Source organism: Rattus norvegicus, chromosome 14, assembly GCF_036323735.1.
Source record: "Rattus norvegicus strain BN/NHsdMcwi chromosome 14, GRCr8, whole genome shotgun sequence".
In the NCBI taxonomy this organism is placed as follows: domain Eukaryota; kingdom Metazoa; phylum Chordata; class Mammalia; order Rodentia; family Muridae; genus Rattus; species Rattus norvegicus.
This window is the reverse complement of record NC_086032.1, coordinates 7639178-7659418: the sequence shown is the minus strand read 5'-3', so window position 1 is coordinate 7659418 and position 20241 is coordinate 7639178. Positions and strand designations below refer to the sequence as shown.

The 20241-nt window shown below is 42.7% G+C and overlaps 2 long non-coding RNA genes across 4 annotated transcripts; one reads left to right on the top strand and one right to left on the bottom strand.

The window, feature by feature from the left end:
- Window positions 1–9525: 9525 nt before the first annotated feature.
- On the bottom strand, window positions 9526–10334 carry LOC134481824 (uncharacterized). The gene is made up of 2 exons (XR_010057669.1): window positions 10197–10334; window positions 9526–9921 (listed from the first exon to the last, which is right to left on the bottom strand). It is a non-coding gene; the product is annotated as an uncharacterized LOC134481824 (long non-coding RNA).
- A 386-nt stretch (window positions 10335–10720) lies between these two features.
- LOC108352704 (uncharacterized) lies at window positions 10721–19838 on the top strand. Of its 3 annotated transcripts, none has more exons than XR_005493555.2 (3): window positions 10721–10856; window positions 18065–18172; window positions 19349–19838. It is a non-coding gene; the product is annotated as an uncharacterized LOC108352704 (long non-coding RNA). The 3 variants fall into 3 exon arrangements; XR_010057668.1 differs by having other exon boundaries at window positions 10823–11290; XR_001841063.3 differs by having other exon boundaries at window positions 10823–11380.
- Window positions 19839–20241: the final 403 nt, after the last annotated feature.

Genomic DNA, 20241 nt, shown 5'->3' with positions numbered 1-20241 from the left:
TGCTTAGATGAGAACATACTCTGAGCCACCATGGCTGACCTGTTCTTTAAGAGCAACTTGTGAGCACCCAGCTTTCTTCCTAAAGGAATATTCTGTGCTGATCAAATTTCCTTCAGGATGTTTTGGAATTTTTGTTTATGGTCTTTTTAATCTTGTGAACATTCATATGCCGTCATCAATTATCTCTGTTTTCCAACCTGGTCGAGTGAAATAATTAAGTTTCACCAGCAAGAAAAATCAGTGTATTAGGCTGCATTTGCATTAAGCTGGGATGATGCGAGTCTGGGAGCAGAGGCAATGTCTCGGCTGGAATGTAACTGTCAACAGGGCCTTGCACGTCTCACCAGCTCTATTAGCAGAAATGGCCTGCGGGGATCTTTACATCAAAATCATTAAAACCTAACATTGTTAACAACCTCAATCCTAGCTGGACCTAGTAGCCAATCTAGAGGCTGATTGTCTCTAGGAATTGGGCTTAATGAGTTACTATATCAGTATTGAAGCAAAACTTGGCTTTCTCTTTTCAGCTCATGCCACAGACACCTTTCTGCCTCTCCCTCTCCCTTCTCCCCCTCTCTCTCCTTTTCCCTTCCTCTCCTCCCTCTCCTTTTCCCCTTCCCCTTCCCCTTCCCCTGCCCCTCCCTCTCCCTCTCCCTCTCCCTCCCTCCCCCTCCCTCTCCTTCTCTCTATCTCTTTCCATTCTGTTCTATGGGATAATCTGAATTTCCATTGGAAACCTTGGTTGTCAAGGTGTAAAAGCATTTTAAGGTATGGTGGTTAGGTAATAGGATCATATTTTATTTTATTATTAGCCAAATTAATGAGGAGATTAAGAAAAGAAGAAACAGTCCACCTTTGTTACTAGTGTTGTGTTTTGTATTTGGTACACCTTGCTTTATGATATAATTAAATAGATACACACACACACACACACACACACACACACACACACACACACACACAGAGACACAGGTTGAAGGTTGGATCCCCAGTTAGTCATGCACTGAGAGGTGCCATCCTCATCAAAGGACATTCCACAACTGAATGCACTCGTGGGATATGGTAATCTCCCCACTTGGAAGCTCTGGTCTAGAATAGGGTTGGGTGAGCCATGGAAGGACATGTCTGTTCCTCAGCCCCTTCTTCTGCCTTCCTCACCTTCCTCACCTCTGTGAGGAAACCACGGGCTGCCTGCCTTCCTACAGTCCAGGACAATGGAGCCAGTTGTTTGAGAGCAGAACCCTCCGAAACAGTGAACGAAGACTTCCTCCCTTAAAGACATTGTGCTTTGTAAGCCCCTGGGTATGATGTCTTCCTTCTAGGACACTCTCGGGTGAACGTTGAAGATCCTGTAGGTCAGAAACTCCAGGTTACAGAACAAGTTTGACAAATTATATTCCTGTGAAAGGGCTACTTGGTTTATTTAATCAGAGGGTTATCGCTTAGTTTTAATGAGATATTGAAGAAAATGCTGAGATTTCTTGTCATGTCAGTGCCAAAAAACAAAAAAACAAAAACAGACAAACAAACAAAAAACTGAGCTAAGAGAGTGTGTCAGTCACTCAACAGTAGACAGGAAGTCCAAGGGCAGCCTTTGAGCCACCTAAGTTTCCATGACAATGTTTCCATTGTATCACAGATCCACACTAATGTAAATTCTGAAGTAAGTCTTTGCTAAGTTATGACAACTCCTAAATAATTCAAATACATCTACAAATATATACAATATATTTACAATATATACAAATATATCCATTCTTCCTACTCTCCTACACATGGCTGCCTCTCCCCCTTCTCCCCCTCTCACCTCCTCCCCACCTTCCTTCTTCTCTCTCCTCACCCTCTTCCTTCTGTCCTGACAGGTTAGTTGAACATAAATATCTCATCTAAAAATCTTCCCGGCCTGTTTCCGTGCTCGCTAATATCTCTCTCTTTTTAACTCCCTCAACCTGCCAAAGGAGAGACTTCCCTCATTTTAAGAAAAAAAAAACAAAAACAAAAACAAAAACCAAAACCCATAAAGTGTCGTGAGCAATCACGTTCTGTGCAATAACAAAGAGAAAATCAGTGGGGCTTTTGATTGCTTTCCTGAAGTGTCTTCCGGATTTTAAATAAACTTGATGTTGAAATTCAGCTAGAAGCTAGTTCCTAAGACTAGATTGCTAAGACTCTCTGGCTGAGCATCCATTTGGAGCAGCGGCCTCACCATGACTGGGTCATGTGGCTTCTGTGACTTATCTATGCCCATAATGGTACCCTTCCACACCCTTGTCCCTTCCCCTCTTTCTAGTGGCCCCTTTCCTGGTTGGAGAGATCCAGACAAAAGACTGATTATTTCAAGGACATTTCTTCCTCACATGACCCCAGAGAGTTCACCTGAACCCCCCGTGGTGTTCAGACTGGATACTGCTCTTCCTCTGTGTTCTTCATAGAGTTTAAATGACATCATCCATGCCACAAACATTTCTCTCCCAGGGTTCCTATCCTGGTGAGCACCCCACAGTGTAAATAGTTGTCTTCAGGACACCAAGAGGGACATTAACCTGTGACCTTCCCTCGCAACTGCCTCCTTCACATGCGAGTGTGAAGTCCTGTACCATATTGGAATGTGTCTTTTCTTCGTTTTCAATCTTAATATGTTTTTGGTTATAATATAATTACCGCACTTTTCCCTTCCCTTCCTTTTCTGTAGCTCTCCTCAGATCTCCTCACTCTAACTCCTTCCATAGCCTCCTCACTCTCAAATTGATAGCCACTTCATTCCCGATTATTAATTTTATGATTACTGCAAGTCTATGCATGCCCAAGTAAATTTCAAAAACCCTGCTGAGTGTGTGTTTCTGTTCATATGATTTCAGGGCTGACTGCCCTGAAATGGACAACCAGTTAGGAGGCTTCTTCCCAGGAGAGGCTCCCGCTCCCTCCCTCCCTCAGCAGTCACCAGTGGTCTGTATTTCCTTATCCAGGGGTGGGACCCCATGAGTTCACCTTCCCTTCACATTAGCATCGGCTGCTATCGCTGTTGTTCAGATCTTGCTGATACAGCCATTTCTTGGAGAAACTGTTTCATTGCAAACTGGCTGGTCGTCTGGCTTTTAAAATCTTTCAGCCTCTTCCTCCATGATGTCGTAGATGGAGGAGCTATGAGGTAGATGTATGCCTTGTGTCCAGTTGTGGTTGAGCAGCAAAGAGAGGCCTCCTTGATGAGGGGCGGTAGTTATATTTACCCGTGGGTATACGGTGAGGTTTAGGGTGCAGTTAGGAAGTATGCCGGTCTAGCAATGTGGTGCTAGTAAGTTCTCTTCTAAGGTCCATGATCTCACTAACCCTGGAAGCTAGTTAGCTCCAACTTGATTTTCCTCCCGTGGAACGGGCCTTAAGTGCAACTAGAGAGCCACTGCCATGGGTGTGTCACTCATTACAATGTTAGGCTGATCTCGCTGTGCTGGTAATCGTTGTTCATTTTAGGTGTTGCAGCTGGGTAGGGCCATTTCAATGCTTCCGTCCCTTGGCAAAGCACATAGTATTCTCTGGAAGCCTGGAGGCTAGACCACAGGGAAGAGGCTTCTGGGCCAGAGTCAGCTTGAGTCATCCAGGTTGTGTCTTCAGCAGCAAGGGCTTACCGTCTACCTCTGAGAGACAACTCATGGCACCAGTCACAATTTATGTTTTGGGCATTGCTTGAACTACTCTGACCAACCATTTGAAGGGACGTTTCTCATGCATGCCTGGACCGGGGATTTTGGTTAGTCAGTCAATGGTTTTTGTGGGGAGCATCGTCAACCCAAGTAGTATAGCTCTCATTTTTACAGACAGACAGACATGCGTGCGTGTGCGCATGTGCACGCACATGCACACACCCACCCACAGAGAGAGAGAGAGAGAGAGAGAGAGAGAGAGAAGGAGGGAGGGACAGGGAGAGGGGGGAGGGGGAGGGCGAAGGGGAGGAGAAGGGGGAGGGGGAGGAGAGGGAGACAGACACACCCACATGTATTGTGAATGATTTTATGTACATATAAAATTTCTTGGGCCTTTTCAAAAACCACTTTGGTGTTCTTTGTCCCTCCTTCCTCCTCCTCTGGCTGAACTGACCCCCTCCCTCCTCCCCTTGCCTTTCTGTTTCCTGCTTCATATCACTTGGATTCTGACGTCTTACCAACCCAGCCCAAATACCTTTGTAGCTTTCTGGTTTCTGTCATTCCTCCACGTTGTACACTCATATCTGAGGATCTGGAGCTAGGAACCACAGATGAGAAAAAAAAAACCCACATAGGGTCTTCTGGGCCTGGGTTATTACCTCATGCACTGTACTATTGTCTAGGTCCATCCCCCTGCCTGCGAATTTCATGCCTGCAACTCTTCTTTGCAGCTGGCTCGTACTGCACAGTGCACACGCATCACGTGTTCATCATCCGATGAGGAACGTAGACGTTGTCTAGGGAGGCAGTGAAGAGGGCTGAGCTGGGACCTGTGGGGTAGGATGCCAAAGAGTGCTGTAGCCGAGTTGGACGGTGGATTTATTTTCAGCATTTTGAGTATTTTCATACCGCCTTACAGAGTAGCTGTACCAGTTGGCATTCCCGCCAACAGCCAATGAGTGCTTCGACTTCCCCATGGCCTCGGGGGCGTTTCGGTTGTTTCGCTGATCTTAGCCAAACACGACTGTGGTAAGATGAAATCTCAGAGCTGGTTTAATTTGATTTCTGTAATTGCTAAGAGTGGCGAGCACGATTTGAAGTATTTCTTGTCATTTTTACTTTGTTTGGATACTGTCTGAGTCTTCCTTATGTTCCCGCTTGGGTCATTTGTTTCCCTGACTCTTTGCTTTTTGGGTTTTCTGTGTATTTTTGGATATTAATCACCTGCCAGATGTGCAGTTAGCAAAGATTCTCTCCCATTACCTGGGCTGGTTCTTCTCTAGATTGACCATTCCTTTGGCTGTTTAGAAGCGGTTTTAGTTCTGTGAGGTCCTATTTGTCACGTCATTTCATGGCAAATGGAGCACTTCTTTTCTACACCAAAATCTTGTAGATCCACTGCCTGTTTTCTTCTAGCAGTTTTAGTACTTCAGATTTCACACCAAGTTCTTAGAAGCACTTGGTGATGATTTTGTGCAGGGCGATAGATTCAGGTCTAATTTTACTCTTCCTTATGTGGACATCCAGTTTTCCCAACATCATTTGTGGGTGATGCTGTCTTTCATCCTCTGAATATTTTTTCCTCTCTGTTGAATATCAGTTTTGGCTGTTGTAATTTTTTGTACTCATGTTTTGGTCTTATCTTTTGTTCCATTGGACTATATATGCATTTCTGATTATTATTATTATTATTATTATTATTATTATTATTATTATTATTATAGCTAGACAATCAATCCTTCCAGTTTCTGCCCCTTCAGGACTGCTATCAAGAACCTTTTATGCTTTTTTAGTAATGTTAGATATTTCTGTTTCCTGGTTGTGTGAATAGAAGGTTGGTGAACAAGGATGATCTGGTCTCTCTGGAGTCCCATACTGAGTTCTTTGTGTGAGAACCTAACAGGGGTGTGGCTGGGTTCTACAGTGGATCCACTTTTAGTGTTTTGGGAACTTTGATACAGTTTTCCACAGTGGCTGCACCAGCTTGCATTCCCACCATAAGGGAGTAAGTATTCTCCTTCCCTTTCATCCACGTGGATGTTTTTAACAGCTATATCCCTGTATGTGTATGCTAAAAACATAAGAAAGAATACCGACACATGATTCACTGACACAACTCAAGAATTTGGGGCAAAAGGACAAACCATATACAAACCCAGTCAATGGCCAGAATTAGTGAAAAATAACACAGAAATTAACAAAAATAGAAACAAAGCAAAATCACACAGAGTCAAGTTTGGCAGGACCCTGGCTCAGCTCAGCAAAAGAGAAGAGAGGACTCGAATGAACAGGGTCACAACTGAAGAGGGAAACACTGTAAAAGACATCAAAAGAACACAGAATATTGTAAAGGGACACTTTGAGAACCTGCACTCCTTAAAGCCAGAAAATCTCAAAGAAATGGTTGATTTTTAAAAAAATTCTTGATTCGTACAAACTACCACAGTTAAACCAAGAAGATATTAACCACCAAAGCAGACCCACAGCAAAGGGAAAGATGGAAACAGTAATAACACTTCTTCTAGTTGAGAAAAGGATCCAGGCCCAGATAGACTCACGCTAGAATTCTACCAGAACCTCAAAGACCCAATGCTACTCGTACTTCTTAAATTATTTAAGCATCCCTCCCAGACTCATTCGGTAAGGCCAGGAGAATTCTCATACCTAAGCCAATTAAAAAAAAAAAAACAACAGCCCAAACTCTAGATCAATTTCCCTGAAGGATACAAACTCAAACATCCTCAACACAATGCTAGCAAGCTGAGTATCAAGATCAACCACAGTGATCAAGTTGGCTCTGTGCTAGACATGCAGAGTTGGTTCAACACCCACAAGTCAACGAGTATAATAAACCATGCAATGGACTTAGAGATAAAGACCACACGACTATCTACAGATGGGAAAGGGAAAGCCTTTGACAATTAGAATGTGAGGAAGAGAGCCAAGGCCAGTTCTCAAGGGATGAAACGCAAGTGGTTGAGAAACACTGGAAAATGTTCAGTGTTGTAGTCATCAGAGAAAATGCAAGTTAAATTTTATCTCACCACAGTCAGAATGGCCAAGGTTAAGAAGAATGTCGAAAATGTGCACGTGGATGAAAAGGAAGTAGAATACTTACTCCCTAGTGGTGGGAATGCAAGCTGGTGCAGCCACTGTGGAAATCTGATCAAAGTTCCTCAAACACTAAAAGTGGATCCACTGTAGAACCCAGCCACACCCCTGTTAGGTTCGAACCTGAAGAACTCAGTATGGGAGTCCAGAGAGACCGGCTCATCCCTGTTCATCGATGTTCTATTCCCACTACCAGGAAATGGAAAAGCCTAGATGCCCATTAACTAACTAATGGATAACAAAAATGTGTCATTCATACAATGCAATGTTATTGAACTCTTAAGAAACCTGAAATACACAGATAAATGGAAGGAACTGGAAATGATCATTCTGGCCAAGATAACCCAAACCCAGGAAAAAAAAATAACATGTCTTGTTTTTTTTCTCATCTGTGGATGTTAGCATTGAATCTGCAGGGGTGTGTGTGTGTGTGTGTGTGTGTGTGTGTGTGTGTGTGTGTGTTTTGTTTGGAATATCCAAAAGGTGAGAAAATTATTGAGGTACCACAGGACTTTGTCAACATGCTATGAAACAGGACATTCAAGGGGAGGGAGGTAGAACACACTAGTATAAAGGGTTAAAAAATAATAATGGGACAGGAAGAGTTAAACTAGGTAGAGAGTGGATGGTTGGATAGAAGAGGGAGTAAAAGGAAGGACAAACAACACTAAAGACCTTTTGGAAAAGTCATATGGACATTTACTACTATAGATGCATATATGAATGAATGAATTAATGAATGTATGTGAAAGATCCCCGGAGCAGGGAGACCCTCACTCAAGTCTCGGGATGATGCAACCCCCCAAGAACTCACAAGAGACCGATCTTGATGCAATCAACAAGAAGTTTATTGATAGGGACAACAGAAACCAGTGCACTGGGGTCGAGACTCGTATCCCATGCAGGGGTAGAGGAGTTCGACTTCGAATGGTTGGGAGAAGGGGTATTTAAAGGAAAAACCATACCGAATCACAAGGAAGAACCCCTGTTTCTTATGATTGTTACCGAATCACAAGGAAGAACTTCCTGTTTCTCCTGATTATTCTTTAAGATTTTAATCTAACTTTATGGTTAACCAGTTCCTGCTATTATGGTCAGCTGCTGTTATGGTTAGTTAGTTTCTGGAACAAAGTGGCTGAACCAGCTGGTGCAATTACCCTTTCTGTTATTAGCTAGTTCCTGGAACAGGCAGTTCCAGGGCCTGCTTTTGGCTTTAACTTTCGTCTAGGGGGCAATTTTAAACTTTTTCCTTTCATATGTATATATGTATGCATGCATGCATGCATGCACAAAAGACTTGAGATTGGGTTACCCTATAACAAGGCAACAATGTCCCTTCTAGGCAGTAGATGCATTTGTTGATTTCAACAGAATGTTCTTCCTCAGTGGGGCTATCTTTCCAGACTCCTGGACACACACACAGACACACACAGACACAGACACACACACACACAGACACACACACAACGAGAGAGAGGAGTGGGGGGGATATCATGTATGTATGTGGAAAGGAAGGTAGGACATATGCTTGATATTTAATATGTACATGGATGAAATTTACTAAAACCACCATTAAAAGGACCGACTCTTTCAGAGATGCCACTCTCCACTGCTGCTGCTTCCGGGTGTCCTGGGGAGAAGAACTCAGCTCTGACGCCTTTGTAGCTATTTCTTCCTCAAGCCCGAGACTAGTTCCACTCAGAATCTTTCCCACCTGATTCCCACAGCGGTTTAGTATTCAGTGCTTGAGTTCCCTGAGTTGGGTCACATGCAAAGGAGTTTAGTCATTTGTGACATTCCAAGTTCCAAAGAAAGTAGACTCTCCAATCTCCACACCTATATCAATTTACCCCATTAGAAGTTATATTATTGTCTGTGACTATTTCTCTGGGTGTCTTCCAAACATAATCTCTTGAGAATTATGTCTCTATTCCTTTCAAACCTAAGTACTGTGATTTGATCCTTAGGGTGGTAAATAAATTAGCTGAGATTTTTCTGCTCCACAAGTCCTACTGCAGGGAGCTCTTGGGGGAAGTTCACCACCAAATCCCTGTGCTTAGTGTCTCTGGGATGCAGGGCAGCCTTGTGCTTCCTCACTGAGTTGTAATGGGAGATCTAGGGATATACTGCCTCTGCACAGATGTTGGTGAATTTTGTGGAGGATTGCCTGGAAGTTAGGATGTACTGATCTGGAAATAAGAAAGCCAGGCTACGTGTGAAGAATAGGTGTTCTTTTATGGTTTATGAAGCATGCATGGTTGGAATCAGACAAACATGCACAGAAGACTTAAGATTGAGTTACTTTACACCAAGGCAGTCTACTAGACACCAGCTGTAGGGGAGTAATAGTCCTCCTAGAGATTTGTTTCCATTGTTGGAGACCAGTGTTTCCACACCACAAAGTAACGGTGAGAAAGACAAAGACTGGCATATGAATAAATTACCTTTTTAAAAATAGGATTTGTTGCTCAGATCAGCAGCTGTGCTGCGGTGTTTGAGGGGTAGTTCTGGGGTTCCTTATCTCTATTCTGCACGATTGAACGCTACAGTAGATACTGTTCCGCTCTTGCCACTTTGTTACAGTGAAATTCCCTTTACCATTGGAATTTTGTACCCATTACGTTCTTTTGCTGCAGACCAGTGGGGACAATCCTCCCAGGGCTCAGCAGGGTGGAAACATTGTATCTCTGGCTTTTCCTACATCCTATATATTGGCCAACTTAGACTATTTGGGGATTGAAACAATTCATGTATAATATACAAAGAAATGGTTTCATTGAAATGCAACCCCCTTGTTTATTTGATGGGTAAATCAAGTGCAAGTAATTTTACTCTCCGTAAATCCTGTGCCTCAATTTAAATAATCAAGGAAGCAAATAATGGGAGAAGCCTGACTCTAGTATATATAATGGAAGGCACTTGATTCCTGGCTTACTTTTGAAACATTAGCTACAATCTTGCCTGTCTCTATTCACCAAAGGAAGACCACCAGCTCTGCCACCTTACAGAGAGAGTTCTTGTGCTGACAGGTGTGTAGATATCCCAGTGGTCTCTCTTAAGACAGGAAGTAAATGTCAGCATCAGGTTTCTTGGTGAGTTGAGAAGCTGACACTGAGAGCTTGGAAACGTCCATTGCACCATTTTGTCTTGAAGACAGGTTTAAGACTCATTTCTAGAGAAAAAAAATAAATATAAGAGGGTAATAACATCTTTCAGATATCCCTTGAATTTCTTACACTCCAAATATATTTTGGTTGTATGTTTATTTCCCCCTTTTTGGACCGTTATATTAAGATTTCTGGATATAATATATAAACATTGAACTTTATTTCCCTCTATCCCTTCTAATATTGTAGTGATTTTCATCATGTTCCTTGGATGCTGGCATCTTCTCAGGGGAGTAGACCCTGTCCTAAACTATCTGGCAATTGCTTCATAAACACTTACCTCGAATGGGAAATGTTTTGTAAAGAGTAAGAGTTTAGTTGAATTTGGTAGGCAGATTGTTTGTATCCATTTTCCTCTTATAATCTGTTCACCAGCTCCACACTCAATGAGTTTGCCAGCTAGTGATTTAGGGACTTGTTAGATGAAGAGAGGCAAATACAGTTGAAGAAGAAGGGCTTTAGAGTCTGACAGGGAAGAACGTGTAAAATCTGCTCTTGTAGCCCGGTGGATAAAGGTCACACTAGAGGCGTGCTCACCGAGCTTGGACCAGACCGATGTGGGAAGGATGGTGGACGCGTCCAGACGTAGGATGCTTCGCAGCCGAGCGTGAGGTGCCAAACAGGAGATAGCTTAGAAATGGGACATGTTTAAAGAATGAGAAGCATTCTAATCATGTGAATGGCCGTTGGGAAAAGTTAGAGGGGAGGGCAACCAGTCCCACAAGGCTTTGCGTTCATGCGAGTAGAGGATTACTCTAATGTGAAAATCATAGGGATGTGTAGAAGGATGCGCAAGTAGAGAACGGAAAAGATTTCTATCTCAGGAATGTCTTTTGGCAGTATTTAGGAGGAGGAGTGGGAAGCAGGCCAAACTGAGGAAAGCCATGCTACTGCTCTATGCCAGGGAACGGTGATGGAGACATACGGCGGAAGTACTGAGGTAGAGGGATCTAAGCCAGCAGTTCTCAACCTTCCTAACGCCGCAACCCTTTAATACAGTTCCTCATGCTGGGACGAACACAACCATAAGATTATTTTTATTGCTACCTTATTACTGTAATTTTTTGGCTGTTATAAATCATAACCGGATGGTCTTAGGTGACAGCTCCCGCGGGTTGGTCCACCTCTAAAGGGGTCACGACCCACAGGTTGAGAACCACTGATGTAGGGGTCGTGCCGGGCTTTGGAGCCATCTGGCTTTTGGGTCTACATGGCATTAGCTTGTTAGTCTATTGTCATTCAGGGCCTGAGCATGATATGAGAGAGGCAAGTCATTAGTGACTCAGTGTCTATGGTGACAGTCCCAGACTGCCAGAGCTGTTTGTCTAAAGCCTTGGGTGTTGGGTGCTAAGAAAGAAGACAAATTCAAGACAGGTGAGAATGTTAACGGCTTCTTACTGCCTAGTGAGTTCTCTATCCAGTGCTGTACTGTTGGCCTACACCGGAGATAAGAAGCTTTCTTAGGTAATCTCAAATAGACCAGTCATTCTGTCCCTCTATAATCTTTAGAATTTTAACCAGCGTGGGTGCTTGGATCCCAGTCAACCCTGTTTCACTTTGCTTAAACATTCTTGGTGTGACTGTTTGACTTAGAAAGCCCTCATAGGCTCGTGTGTTTGGATGCCTGGTACCTGGTTAGTGAACTCTGGAAGAATTAGGAGGGACAGCCTTGTTGGAGTTGGTGTGTCATTGAGAGTGGGCTTTGGGGTTTTGAGGGGCTATGTCAGGCCCATTATTGCACTCTACCCCACTCTCCCTGCACCTTGCAGATCAGGCATGAGCTCTTAGCTATTGCTACAGTGCCATGCTATTGGAAGCAGATCAAAAGAACTTGTCTTAAGTGCTGCCATTTTGACTTCAGACTCCATTTTACCTAAGCTGACTAATCCCCCCCCCCTCCAAGCAACAATAGTTATACACAAAACACATTGTGTGTTCCTAAAAGCAGAAAGAACAAATAAATGTGATTGGTTGGGCAAAAGCACTTACATGCAATGCCAGTTGACAATGATAGAAAACTGGGGATAGTCCCTAATCCCTGAGTTTTGGTTGGTGAAAATTAGAACTGTAATTTTGTTCAGATGCTCCTGGTTTTATGGTTATAGACCTTGCTTACAGCCTCTACTCAGGGTTGCCAGAAGAAACAAGGCTCCGGAGTTCTTGCCTGGCAGCCCTGACTGGTCAGCGACTCTGCTGATGTGGTGGGAACAATAAAAGATTTTTGCCGCTTTAGGAGCCCACTGGTGTTTTCTCTGCCCTTCCTTGTGGCACATACCAGACATGGTGTAGCGGTGCTTGTCTGCCTGTCAGCATGTTGTCGGCCACAAAGATAATAAACCAATCCTCTGAAGCTGTAAGCAAGACCCCAGTTAAATGTTTTGCTTTTCTCTAAGTTGTCTTGGTCATGGTGTTTCCTCACAGCAATAAAACAGTGAGACGCCTTTAGCACGGTTCCTTTTTGTCCTTAATGTTTTCACATACATTTAAATTGTTGTTTTCTTATAAGCTAGAATGTTTTCTTTGTTAGTTTGTTACTAATTTTTAGACTATGTATCCTTAGCTGATCTAGGACTAGCTATGTAGACTAGGCTGACCGCTAACTCACAGAGGTCTTCTGCCTCCAAAGTGCTGTGACTTTAAGGTGTGATTCTCCACCCAGGAGTGATTCTTGTGCTTATGAATTGAGAGGTATTGCGAATAGCCTGTCTCCTTTCCAAACACTGAGTAGGTTTATCACTTTTACTCTTCAAAGATTTTTGGTTATTCTTCCCAGCACTTATAAATCAACACGAAACTCTTTAGCCATTCCTTGAAACCAAATTACAAGACGAGATAGTTCGCCATGCACTGCCAGAATGAGTTTACTTAATAAGAAGAAAACTAGCAAAAGATGGAGCCAATTAAGCAGTGGTCATGCTTTAGAAGATGCAGCTGCGGGAAGGCAGGCAGGAGGTAGAAATGCAGGAAGGAGCTGGAGGCGAGTAATTGGGAAGACGAATTTTCTTTTCCCTCTGAGTTTAACCCCTTCCGAAAATCTCCTGTGCAGAACAGGATCCTGTCAGCTACCAGCTTCGTACTCTCTCAATGGACCAGGCCTGCCTGCCGTTTAGAATGAGCAGAGAGAGATTGATTAATATGAAAACATTGTCTAAAGGAGAGCAGTGGAACGGTCCAGGCACTCACGGATCCTGTGTTCATCACCATTAGGAACACAACAGTATTAGGAGTTCGATGGTAGAATGGCCTTGTTCTAGTGCACCCTGTGGCCACAAGCAGATTCCAACAGCAATAGACACCAGACTGCAAAGTGGTGGCTTGGGAAAAAAAAAATCAGCTCCTACTGCTGCCCAGGGCTAAGGCAGACCTCCCCACCTCAGTTAACCTAATTTAATAATCCCTGCTGGGCGTGCCTAGTGGTGTATTTCCCAGGTGGTTGTAGATCCTGTCAATGCCAATGTTAAACATCAAACATGCCTAGATTAACTTGGTTAATGTCGATGGTTTCACAGTGAGATTGTTTTATTCTCCTGCATTCCTATAGTGTGGTGTATATATGATATATTCCTATAATATAGTGTATATATATATATATATATAAAATATTCCTATAGTATGGTGTTTATATGGTATGTTCCTATAGTATAGTGTTTATATGGTATGTTCCTATAGTATGTTGTATATATGGTATATTCCTATAGTATGTTGTATATATGGTATATTCCTATAGTATGGTGTATATATGGTATATTCCTACAGTATGATGTGTATATAGTATATTCCTATAATATGATATGTATTTGGTATATTCCTATAGTATGATATGTATTTGGTGTATTCCTGTAGTATGGTGTATATATTGTATAGTCCTGTAGTATGGTGTGCATATGGTATATTCCCCTAGTGTGGTGTATATATGGTATATTCTTATAGTTTGGTGTATATATGTATATTCCTATAGTATTGTGTATACATGGTATATTCCTATAGTATCGTGTATATATGGTCTAGTTCTATACTGTGATGTGTATATGGTATATTCCCATAGTGTGGTATATATATATGGTATATTCCTATAGTGTGGCGTATATGTTATATTCTTTTAGTATGGTGTGTATATGGTATAGTCCTATACTATGGTGTGTTGACGCAGACATGGTGTTCATAGCTTTTTAGTTTCCCCTAAATGTCAATTATGTAAGACACTGATTAGGAAACAGAGTCAACTGAAAACTTCAGCAGCATTCAGGAGGGAGTTTACATTTGTGTGACACTGATGTCTGTTACTCTTAAAAAAACACACCCCTTTATTTTGTCACTGACGAATTTCTACCCATCCCACCCCATCCACATCCTCCAGAAATGCCATCTAGGAGCAAGCAAGCAAGCAAGGACAAGTGCTCTTCCTTCCCATCTTGTCTTTGTTTCTCCAGACAGGATCTCTGGTGACCTAGGCAGATCTCTTAGATTCACTCTTAGGCTGCCTTGAAACTGCTCATTCTCCTGCCTCAGCCTCCCAAATTCCAGAATTACAGGCAAGTGCCATCACACCCAGCTTTCCTTTTAACTTTTTAAAGGAAGAAATTTCCCTCTTTCTCAGAAGCTTCTGCCGTGGACTTGTATCTGAAGAGCTTAGGTGTATCTGCTCCCTTCCTTCAGTAATGAACCACATCTAAGGTGAAGGCAACCAGTCTCCCTGGTAGAGCACTAGGTGGAAATCCCAGCAGTAGAGGACACAGAGCCTGACACCCTACAGCAAGCCTTAGAGCTGCATGGGTGTGGATGTCCACTGATGCATTTTAAAGTCATTTGGGCTGGAAAGTTCAGGAACAAAAGAAGATGCTGGAAGGGGAATGGAAGGGAGAGGAACAGATGAAGGGGTTAGATGTTTATCTGCATATCTTGGGGCTCGAGTTGCCTATGGCCTTTTGAAATGCAAAACTTGTTTCTTTTTTAAAATGCTTGTTCTAGCTTTTCTGCCCTTAGCTTTGCTTTCTCTTAGCTAGTGTCCTTGAGGAGGCAAAAGAAGGGACGTGCATGCCAGGAGGGAATTTGGACATTAAAACTTTTCTTTAACCATTGCATATGCTTTAACTCACAGCACTATAAGGGAGATAATTTCTTTTGAGAAAAAAATCTTTCTTTGAGTGTGTGTGTGCCACACAGGTTACAAATGGATCTACTTGGATTTGATTTAGTATTTCCTTTAGAGTAAATCAATAATGGACATCTTAGAAATCTTTCTGAACACCCTGTGCCAGTAATCTGTCTCTCTTGAGATAATTAGACAATGAGGCATTTCTAATTCATCAATTGTTTAAAGAATCAATATCTACAGAAAATGTGTACTGTGGATCCCTTTACCAATAGCACGAGGTTTTTAAAAGCTAAATTTTAATTAATTTAATTCCTATAATAAGCCAACTGTTTACTATACGGCCAACTGTGCATTCTTCGATAAATGTAATACGCGCACAGGATGCTAACAGAATGAAGGATGGGTGCAACTGATCTTACCAGTGTTCGCATGCTACAGAGAACATACAAACAGCGTGACTCTTGAGAGTTCGTTGAACTTGAATGGCGGACCTGGGTGGGTTAGTGGGCTGGTGGCATGAAGAACATGCAGTGTGGTGATGAATGTGGTGTTGGAGGGCATCTCCTAGTGCTACTTTTCAATTTGTAGAACCCTACAATCTCTTGGGATACGGGCTTCTTAGGACATCTGTGGGGTAGTGTCTTGATTATATTAATTAGGGTGGGAAGACGTACCTACTTTGGCCTGTTTCCTAGGTTTAGTGTTGCTGAGATAAAACACCATGACCAAAAGCAATGTGGGGAGGAAATGGTTTATTTGGCTTTATTCTGGGTCATAGTCCACTGAAGAAAGCCACGGTAGGAACCTAAACGGGACAGGAACCTGGAGGCAGGAGCTGATGCAGAAGCCATGGAGGGTGCTGCTTACTGGCTTGCTTGGCCTGATTTTTTCTTTTTTTAAGCTGACCCCTTTCCCAATCACTAATTTCATGCCTTACAGGCTTGCCTACAGCTTGATCTTCTGGGTATTTTTCTCAACGGTGTTCCTGTTATTCAGTTGAGATTAGCTTACATCAAATAACTTGAACAGCGGCATGCATTCAAGTCTCTGATCTCCAACTCTTGATTGGATTTGACGAGCAGTTGCAGGCTCCATCTGCCTCAACTTCCTCACTGTACTGGATATTACCCTTCCACCCTGAACAGAAATAAAGTTTGCTGAACAGAAGAAAACCAAGACAGAGGGTGTGCTTATAAAATGGAGAGAAGCCCAGTCTGGCTGGAGTGTGGTTGTTCTGGGCTTGTAGTGGAAGGTAATGCAGGGAAAATTAAGACAGGAATTCATTGCCAGGCAAGGAGGCATAGTTGGCAGACTTTGAGATTGTCCCATCCCCACTACCATGGATTAAAAACTGTGGGAAAGGCTGATGTTCTTCTCAGGTGTTCACAGAAGAGTTACCCTAAAACAGAAGGAAACTCTTGTGGCGAAGACCTACTTTACCTTGTGTGTCATGGTGTTGGCCAAACACTGTTGACCTGCGAAGAGAATCCTCGTCCACTGGACCTTTACTGAGGAGAAGCTGGCTTTCATGACCCACAGATTAGGAAAGGTTTCAATCATTTATGCAGGCAAAGTATTAGAATAAAAAGCGCTTTAGTGCGGCATTTGAACTATTAGAAATATTATCTTTTTCAGAACAAAAAATACTGTCCCTTTTTGATTTGTGTTATTATGTATCTCATGATATCATAGCATGCTGGGACATCGTTATCAGGAATAAAAGCTAATACTTTAACATGAGATCATTATCACCCATTGTAAATATGAGCAGGTATATATTAATGCATAGTTCTGATTAGTGTATGAGGGATGATTGAGTTCAGAATACGATGTTTTGCGGGGACTGGGAGTTGAACTTAGAGCTGTATGAATGCTGTAGGCAACGACTCTACCACTGAGCCAGGTCCCAGCCCAACAACATCCCAGTACATGGGAGTTCTGTAGAGGATCCACCCGATTAGATTAAGTGTCCCATATCACTGTCTTTTTCCCTCCCCCAATGAAACAGCTAGTTGACAATTTTGTTGACTCAATAATTAACTGTTGGAAAAAGAATTTGCTTAAGCAGAGCAAACAGGCTTCATCCCCTTATGAGACACAGTCACACTGGTGTGTGTGTGTGTGTGTGTGTGTGTGTGTGTGTGTGTGTGTGTGTGTCAGCAGTTATTTTAGAACAGTGCCTGAAACACAGTAATGCATACAGTGCCTCATGTTCTGGTGAGCGCCAGCCATAACATTTCTTCATCGTTGCCATATAAGTTAATTTTGCTACTGTTATGATTGTAAGTGAATCTCTGTGTTTCCTGATGGTCTTAGGCGACCCTATGAAAGGGTTGATAGACTCTCAAAGGGGTCACAGTGCCCAGGTTGAGCACTGCCATTTTAGACAATGTCCCTTGTCCATATATGGATCTTCCTTGTCAGGTTGCTTAGCACTGAAGACTCACGTCTTCTTAAACCTTGCCTGAGCAGTGTGTATGGTTAATTTCTGATCAAGACGGGAGCATTTAGACCATGGTGAAGCCTTTAAAAATCTTAGTTTATTTTAGAATGAACTTTGATATAAAGATGAATCAAAACATTAGGACATCTGGCATTCTAACAGGTATTAATTTTTTAAAAATTAGGACATTTCTGTTGAGTAGCTGTTTATGATGTTAGGTCCAATAACAACAATGACAATGACAACAATATATTGAAAACTATCTAAGATTATATATATGCTCAGAATGTAATCAATGTTTAAGTCTTGAGGTCCCATACTTACATTTTAAGAAAAATCAAAGTTTTCACCTGCTTTTTGTTTCATGGTCAGCCTCAGTTTAGGGTAGAGAGGCCATGCATTCTTATACACGTGTATGCTGTATGCATATGTGTACTTTCATGTGTGTCTGTCAAAGTCAAACACCATCTTTAGTCATTGTCCACCTTTTTTTTTTCTGTTTTTGTTTTTGTTTTTTTGTTTTTTTTTTGTTTTTTTGTCAACTTGGTGTTGGATAACCAGTTGGGGTCTCATACCCAGGAAGGACTATTTTTCTCCTCTTATTTCTCAGACTATGAGATGGACCTCGGTGAGATTCCCCCCTTCCACCCTAGCCTCTCTATTCATGACTTCCATTGATGACTTCCATGCTGGCCTGAATATGGAGCTCACTGGATGGGTGAGCTGCAAGGATCCTTCTGTGTCTGTCTGCCACAAAACCCAGCATCACTTAGGTGTTAGGGATTGACCTCTGACCCTCATACCTGGACAGCAAGCATTGTACTGACAGATCCATCTCCCTATCCCAGAGTCCACGCTCTAAGACATTATCCTTTGATGGCTTGTTTTCTCCCAGTCCCTGTGCCTGGATCAGCAGTGCCAGCAAACTTATTGTCTCCTAATTAATTCTATTTCCACACACGTTTTCTCTGTTGACCTCCTGGCGTCTCCTCCGCATCTCCGGTTTTCTCTTGCTGTCTTCACGGCCTCCTTGGGCTCTTTTGCTCTTGATCACGCATCACTGTACTTTCTGCTTCCTGCTCCTATTCCGACCAGACCACAGGCTGCTAGTTCACACAGCCATTCTTCTAGAATTGTGTCACTGTTTATCTTCTACAGCTTAAATTTCTGCCTAAGGGGCAATGTACTTAATTCACACCAAAGTTGTTTTCCTCACCCCGGGTAGTGTACTTCTTTGCTGGGAGTTGACCCATCCCCGCTGCTGTGTCATCTTCCTCTTCCTCCTCCTCTTCTTCTTATTAGTCATTCCATTTGTTTACCTCTCAGATGATATCCCACTTCCCCGTTACCCCTCCACAAACCCCTCTCCCACATCTGCCCTCTCCCCACCCCCTTTGCATCTATTAAGGTGCTCACCCACCCAGCCACCCACCCACCCTCTCCCACTCCACTGCTCCGTTATCCCCCTACACTGAGGCATCACATCTCCACAGGACCAAGGACCTCCCCTCCCACTGATCTCTGGAACCAGCCTTGTCCTATCTCTGGGTTCCACCTTCTTCATGCTATTCCCAACCTTAGGGACTCCACGCTAGGCATCAGGAAATAACCAGCTTTGGTGTACAACTTCGTATACTTCCCCGATACTCACAATGCTCATCCCTGCTTTTGGGCAGTGATGGCTTCCATTCTGTAACTCCCATCCATTAGAGGGTCTTTAAAGGCTGGGGCAGTAAATCCCTTACTCTCATTTCCCCCAGTGTCTCCCTCCATGTCTTAGAGTTACAAGCATTTGTAAATAAACAGTGGATGGGATAGATTAGGGTAATGGTTTATATTTGAAGACACTCCTATGGAATCCTTTAACCGCATCTACTGTATCATTTTTTTCCAGTGAAGCCTTCGGTTTTGAGCTAGAGCTTCAGGATAGAGACACTAAGGCCTCTTCGGTGTGTGAAACGTCTACGTGCACACAATCAGCATTAGAGAGGAAAAAATATCCTTGCCTGAAGTATGCATTTTCTTCTATTTCTAACACATGCAAACCCAATGCAGGTGCTGGCAAGCTGTTTGCCGGGGGCTCTGACAATGATGTAAGGAAGACCAGGGCCAACCGACCACCATCTCCAAAGAGCGGTGCGGACCATGTGTGGTGTGAACACTGCCTGTTTGTCCTTGCTGCAGTCCCAGTTAGCTGTGTGCTAACTGCACGAATAAAGAACACTTCTGTGGAGCAACCTAACATGTCTGTTTTCCAGATTTCTGAAGAAAAAAAAAGCTTGAGACATTCTAATCTTAGCCAACATTCTCGCTCAGCATTGGTATTTATAATTATTGAGAAATCAAGGAGAAGAGAGGGAAATGGTAATAAAGCATTTAAAACTAATTAAGTGATGTATTGTGAGGGGCAATTTTCTATTGTCATAGATTACATCATTTTACAATTGAGTTTTTATTCGCTCCTTTTCTAGGAGCTTCCAAGTACGTGTGTGTGTGTGTGTGTGTGTGTGTGTGTGTGTGTGTGTGTGTGTGTGTGCGCGCGCACGCGCTCATGCATAAGCCATAGATTACAGATAATATTGCTAAGACATTTTTGAGAATTTAGGATTTGAAACTCTTCTGAATATTAACAAAGCATACACATTAAAATGTGTGCTCTTGGCAGAGAAAGAGGCCAGTGGTGATGGTGATGGTGAGGATGATGAAGAAGATGATGATAATGATGGTGATGATGATGATGATAACTATGTAGTAGCAAAGATAAAAAATATTTAAGTGAAAAATGAA